Below are 6942 nucleotides of genomic sequence, written 5' to 3'. Positions count from 1 at the left end.
TTGACTTTATATACCCATGTGTAGAAGTGGAATTAAGAAATTACATTTAGATGGGTGCAGTGGTACACTCCTGTAATCCCGGCAGCTCTGAAGGCTGAGGTAAGTGGATTGCAAATTCAAAGCCAGCCTCAGCAATTTAGAGAGACCCTGTCTCTAAATAAAATAGAAAAGGGGCTGAGGATATAGCTCAGTGGTTAAGTGCCCTTGGGTTCAATTTCAGGCATAAAACAAAACAGAAAAAAAAACTTGTTTAAAATATTTGGATTGATTAAATAAAAACAACAATCATTCTTCAACTTTGAAGAGGGGATAATCCTTGTAAAAATGCTAAACAGAGTGTTTGTGAGGGGTGAATAAGAGAGGATTTTCTGGCTTATCAGACCACAGTGCAATTCTGCTCAGAAATTCATTTTACCAATTAATTAAGAGATGCTCAAATAGTGTGAAAACAATTTACTAGAAATGGATATCAGAGAAAGCAGGTTTGTAGCTGTAACTCCACTCCACTCCTTTGAGGCACAAACTTCTGGTACATTTTTTTCCAGGGCAAGCACTACCTAGCATTCTAGCTTTTAACAAAATGATTCCAATTTTCTTCATGACTATGGAATTATAGAAGAAGGGAATCAATAGATCTTAAGTAATATGCCAACAGGTCATGATCAAGTACAATAAGTTCCTGTCTTCTATTTCAGTCTCAATTTATGTGTTAGGTTCTGAAAATGTGTTAATAAATATTTGTTTCCAAGCCAAAGGGACATGACATAACCCACCCCCCAGCTCTATCTGTTGGTGATAGAGTCTTAGTTCTGTGGCAGGCTTGAAAGTTTCTTTCTTTATAGGATTCATGATAGTCTGATTGATATATTTCATTCAGGGTACCCTCCCCTTGCACCCCTTCCTCTCTCCCTCTGACCCCTTTGTCTATGCCATAGTTGTGGTATATGCACTTTCAAATATACCACAACAAACCCATTATTCTATATAATTAGCATACACAAAAAATCCCCCCTTTACAGGGGATTGAACCCAGGGACACTTAACCACTGACCCACATCCCTAGCCCTTTTTCATATTTTATTTAGAAACAGGGTCTCACTGAGCTGCTTAGGACCTTGCTTTTGCTGAGGCTGGCTTTGAACTTGCAATCCTCTTGCCTCAGCCTTTAGAGCCACTAGGATTAGAGGTATGCACAACCACACCTGACTGGGAACTATATTTTTTAGGGGAGGGGTCAAGGTACTAGAGTTCATGTTACAAGAGCAGCCCCTTGTTTTTCTTTTGCTGACATACTTCAGTGTGCTCTCATTTCTAGCAGCCCTTACTTACAAGGCTTTATGGAATCAGCCAGGTTTTGATGCAGCTGTTACCTAAAGTCACCACCAAAAGGGAAAGGAAAAAAAATCCCAGTGTGCTCTTTGCATTCCCAGGATTAGCCCTTGCTCTGTTCCACGTGTTCTCTGGCTGAAAGGCTGCCCACAGAGCAACCTGCTTTATAATCCAGAGACTGGGGAGTCTTCAAGTTGCAAGTCACATATTAACAAAGAGGATTCATCTCATCACTGCAGCCCAACAGATGCACACAAACTTCAGACTTACTGCAGATGCTGTAAGTGTGCTCCCAATTTGCTTTTTTGCTATTGGTGCCTAATGGAGAGGAGAAATAATGCCACCAATATTCTAGGGTCACACTACCTAAGGATTCAAGCAGGCTTCTGGGCTCCATCTCCAATGATAAAAGGATCAGAAATGAGGAGGAGAGAAACATTCTGAGCCTGTGCTGTCTGATCTCTGCCACAAAACTTCAACCTTGCCATCAGCTGCAAACACATATGGGCACTGGAGATCCAGTGAGATACTGTGATATTCATTTACTTGTATGTGGGAAGGGTGGATGAAAAGCTACACATATTTGGAGTTTCAACAATAATTTTAAACAGTGGCATGACATCCTTGGAAATAGAACACCATGCCTCTAAACTTAAAGGACATGGGAAGACACTTGCTTAGAATAAATCAATTTGGATGGGTACAGCCACTCTGGAAAGCAGTATGGAGATTCCTCAGAAAGCTTGGAATGCAACCACAATTTGAACCAGTTAAACCACATGGTATCTCATCAAATAGTGTGCCCCCAGGCCTTCCCACCTCCCATCAGGATCAGCAATCTCTCTCTTCTCTTCTATGGCACTTACTGGATTATGCCATGATGAGGTAGTATGGGACTCCCCCCAAACATACCCATGTACTTGAGCATAAACACAGGGACACGTTATGAGCTGCATTCCCAGTCCCTTTTCAAACTTTATTTACATACAAGTTCTTACTACATTGCAAGGGCTGGCCTTGAATTTGCAATACTTCTGTCTCAGCCTCCTGAATGACTTGGAAGACAAGTGTCAGGGCTCCTTGCTGGTAGCTAGGGGCTTCTGTCCTCTATTGAAAGAAGCTTCCAGAGGATGAGGATCAAGATTTCCCACAGGGTATCATCCTTATCTGCATGTACATATGACATTACCATTTCTTGTCCACTAGATCTTCTGGGAGGCACCAGCTGAGAAGAAGATTGAGTGTACTGAGAAAGGGAAGAGCAACCAGGTGGATGCTCAGGCACTGCTGGCCTCCTGTGCCTCACAGGGCACTGTTCCGTGGAGTACTGTCATGTGAGGGTAGACCTCTCTTTAGCCTTGGCACTAGTGGCCCTCACCTAGGGGTCTCACTGACTGACCCCTTTATCCCCAAGATGGAGTGCTTCAACTTCATCTCCTTCCTGCAGCCTTACAACACCTCCCACCTGTATGTCTGTGGTACCTATGCCTTTCAGCCCAAGTGCACCTACATTCTGAGTGCTGCCCCACCCTGGCTGCCTGCCACCCTGGCCTCCAGTATGGGGTCCTGCCCTCATGCTCATCTGCATGACTGGCTCCCTCTGCCCCTAGTACATGCTCACCTTCACTTTGGAGCATGAAGATTTTGATGACAGGAAGGGGAAGTGTCCCTATGACCCAGCTAAGGGCCACACTGGCCTTCTTGTAGGTGAGTGGCTGTGCCTGTTTTGGGTGAATCCCTTGGAACTTGACACACTCTGGGGTGTCTACACATTGTTTATGGCCTGACTGTCCTTCCATTTCCCACAGATGGTGAGTTGTACTCAGCCACCCTCAATAACTTCCTGGGCACCCAGCCTGTCATCCTCCGGAACATGGGGCCCTATCACCCCATGAAGGCAGAGTACAAGGCCTTATGGCTCAACAGTGAGCAGGGAGAAGGACTGGGGAAGCTCAGGGTGGGAAACCTGTGAGGTCCTTGTCACCTCATGACTGACCCTCCTTGCCTTGCCGCAGGGCCCCACTTCATTGCCTCTGCCTATGTCCCTGAGAGTGTGGGGAGCATCACAGGGGATGACAACAAGGTGTACTTCTTCAGTGAGAGGGTGGTTGAATATGACTGATGTACCAAGCAGCTGGTGGCCCAAGTTGCCCGTGTCTGCAAGGTATTGAGCCCCCAGCATGAGCCCTGGGAACCCTGTGGGCTGGGCAGTGGCTGACCCACTGCATCCCCTTGATATCTGCCAGAGTGACATAGCTGGTGCATGCACACTGCAGAAGAAGTGGACCACATTCCTGAAGTCACAGCTGGGGTACTCAGTGCCCGACAAGCAGCTCTATTTCAACCAGCTGCAGGCTGTGCACACCGTGCAGGGTGCCTCCTGGCACAAGACCACCTTCTTTGGTGTATTTCATATGCGATGGTGAGTTGGCCAGGAATTCTGGGGTGGGGATGAGCAGGTGTTCAGGTCAAGGGCAGTATGTGGGTGGGAGGGCCTGAGCCATGCTGTACTATAGGGACAACCAGGTGGTCAGTGTCTGGAACACTGAGTACTTGACCCTTTTAAAGGCCCCTGGAGAAAGAAGGCAAGGCCCTGCCTGGTGGCACCTTAGATCTGGCTGCTGGTATATTCTTCTGCCCATGAGCATTTTGTGCTGATCCCTGCCTTCCTGCAATCTCTGGAGCTGGGGTGAGATGTTAAGGTGTACACTGGACCTGACCCTTGAGATCCCTCTCTCATTGCAACAGGGGTAATGTGGACCTTTCTGCAGTCTGTGAGTACCAGTTGGAAGAGATCCAGTGGGTGTTCCAAGGTCCCTACAAGGAGTGCTTTGAGGAAGTGCAGAAGTGGGGTCACTACACTGACCCAGGACCCAGCCTCCAGCCAGGCCCAGTGAGTCCTCTGGGCAGGAAGTGTTCCCTGTCAGTTCCAGTGGCCTCCCACCTGCTGATAGCTCCTCTGTCCATAACCTTACCCCTACCAGTGCATCAACAAGTGGCACCATCACCATGGTCACACCAGCTCTCTGGAGCTGGCTAACAGAACCCTCATCTTCATCAAGAAGCACCCACTGATGGACGAGCAGGTGGAGCCTTCATGGGGCCAGCCCCTGCTCATGAAGAACACCAACTTCACCCACCTGGTGGCCGAGCAGTTTACAGGATTTGATGAAGCCACCTATACAGTGCTGTTCATTGGCACAGGTAGGTAAGCTCTTGGGTGTGTCTGGGGCTGGGAGACACCCAAGAGCCTCATTCCCTGTCATTGACATCCCCTTATCCAGACTTCTCCAGGAGATGGCTGGCTGCTCAAGGCTGTGATCCTGAGGCCTTGGGTCCACCTGATCAAGGAACTGCAAGTGTTTGATAAGGAAACTGTGGAAAGCCTTGTGCTGTCACCAAGCAAGGTAGCTAATTAGACTTCATGCACTGCCATTGCACCCACTCCACCATCCCCAAATCAGGCTGGCATGGTTTGCCAGTTCAGCACACCTAAGTCAGCTCAGGGCAAGCCTGGGAAGTCAGGGTGTGTGCTGACAGGTTTGGCACTCCACAGGAGCATTATGTATACCTTGGTCCCTGCAGGGCTGCATTCCCAGAATTAGTCCTGGAGAAAACTCATGTTTTATTTAGACACCTCTATGTGGGTCCAGGACTCTGCTTACAGCCTCCTCTCGGATACTCTCCATTCTCACCAGACTTCCCCGGCTTTGACAAGTTTATGGTGCCCTCCCAGGGTTGGTTTCTGCCTAGTCCCCAGTGGTGCTTTGGGCCTGACCCTCTGACACCCCACCATGTCCCCTGAAGTGTTGTCTTTTTCCTTAACCTTCATACACATTTGCAGTATCCTCTGGGCGATGATTTGTTTGCCTTTTGCAGCTATTATCACTTAAAATTGTTTCCCAGCACATGGAGTAGTGGCAGAAAGAATATGGGGTTGTGTAAACATTCAGATTGGCAGTTACCATTCAAACGGAGAACACCTTATGCTACGCTGGTGCTATTGTGAGAGCCAAGGGCACTGGAGGAAAATGTTTCATGCCTTCTGTGTGCATAGCCTCCCTGTTTCCTTGAGACTTGCACCTTCCTTTGCAGCGCTGTCTTCTGCCTCTTCCTCATGTGGGCACCTCTCCTGCTTGTGCTCCTTGGAGTCTGAGCATCCCTGGGATGCATGTGGCCCTACCAACCCTCTCACTCCTCTTCTCCCACAGAAGCTGCTCTTTGCTGGCTCCTGCTCCTAGCTGGTCCAGCTGCCCCTGGCAGACTCTGTGAAGTACCACATATGTGCAGACTGTGTCCTTGCGAGGGACTCCTACTGTGCCTGGAGCATCAACACTAGTCACTGTTTGTCTATGGCCAGCCACTCTGGGTGAGCTAGGTTCTGCAAGGGCTGGGACCAGGAAGGTGGGTGGATACGGTGGTTGGAACCAAGCTTCTGATACCCATTTCCTCTGCCAGATCTCTGCTTGTTCAGAACATGGGGATCTCAGACACCATAGGCTTTTGTGACCTTCATGGCACTAAGAAAGGTGTGCTTTTTTGTGGCCCCCTCCCCTCCAGATGGGCTGTGGTCCTCAGGTGGATTTTCCACATCACATCTCCCTGGCCCTTGGTCAATTGCACTGACTCTGCTACCTTCCCCCTCTGTTGCTACAGTCAGGCGAATGCTGAAAAACACCACAATGGTAGTGGGCACAGACTCGGTACTGCCCTGTCACCTCTCCTCCAAGTTGGCCTATGCCCGCTGGATCTTTGAAGGCCAGGACCTACCTGCAGACCAGCCAGGCTCCATCCACTATGATGCCCGTCTCCAAGCCCTAGTGGTGATGGCTGGCCAATATCATTATGCTGGGGCCTACAACTGCTTTTCAGAGGAGCAGGGGACATGGCTAGTTGTTGAGGGGTAGCTTTTGGCTGTGATAGTGGGCCCCTCAGTGACCTGGAGGTTCAGGCCCCCATGGAATACCTGTGGCTGATGTGGCTGGCTGTGGTTACCCTGGGGGCTCTGTGCCTGCTGTCACTGGTTCTTCTGGTTTGGTTGCTGTGCCAGTGGCTTCAGGAAAATCTGGAAAAAAAATATCAAGGCAGCAGAGAGGACCCTGGTGTAACCCCTGGATCTGCTCAAACAACACATCAGTCCCCTTTCCAGCCCAGAAACAGATGAGTAATTTTGAGATCCTGTTGGATACTTGTAATTGGATGGTCCCCTCAAGATTGTGCCTGGACACACTGGGGCCAGCTTGGAGGTGGGTCCCTATCTGCACCTTCTGGCATCCCAGGCCAGCCCCTGCCTTCTTGAACACCTCTTTCTAGGGCCCTCAGGAGAGGGCCTAAGGGCCTGTGATATTGTTTAGAGACACTTTTGGTTGTTAAAAGGGTGGATGTTGTCTATGTCCTTTCATGCCCAGGTCAGCTCCCACCCTAAGTACTGTTCTGGCTCAGAAGTTCAAAACTTGCCCTGTCCAAAGCAGGGCCCTTCCCCTCCAGGTTTCTCTGACACACCTGTCACCTTGCTCTCCTCAGAACACTGTTGTCACCTGACTCTATTTTGTTTCTTTGTTTATTTATTTTCTAATTCCACAATGATAAAGATCTTTTTCAATTGTATTGTGT

At 48.9% G+C, this 6942-nt stretch overlaps 1 pseudogene; it reads left to right on the top strand.

Moving 5' to 3' along the window:
- The first annotated feature begins 2535 nt into the window (after positions 1 to 2535).
- On the top strand, positions 2536 to 6628 carry LOC124078561 (semaphorin-4C-like; annotated as a pseudogene).
- The last annotated feature ends 314 nt before the right edge of the window (positions 6629 to 6942 follow it).

This window comes from Marmota monax, unplaced genomic scaffold (genome assembly GCF_021218885.2).
Source record: "Marmota monax isolate L192 unplaced genomic scaffold, Marmota_monax_Labrador192_F-V1.1 WCK01_AAM20220418_F8-fsc02337, whole genome shotgun sequence".
Lineage (NCBI taxonomy): Eukaryota > Metazoa > Chordata > Mammalia > Rodentia > Sciuridae > Marmota > Marmota monax.
The sequence above is the reverse complement of the archived record's forward strand: the minus strand, read 5'-3'. Positions and strand labels throughout refer to the sequence as shown.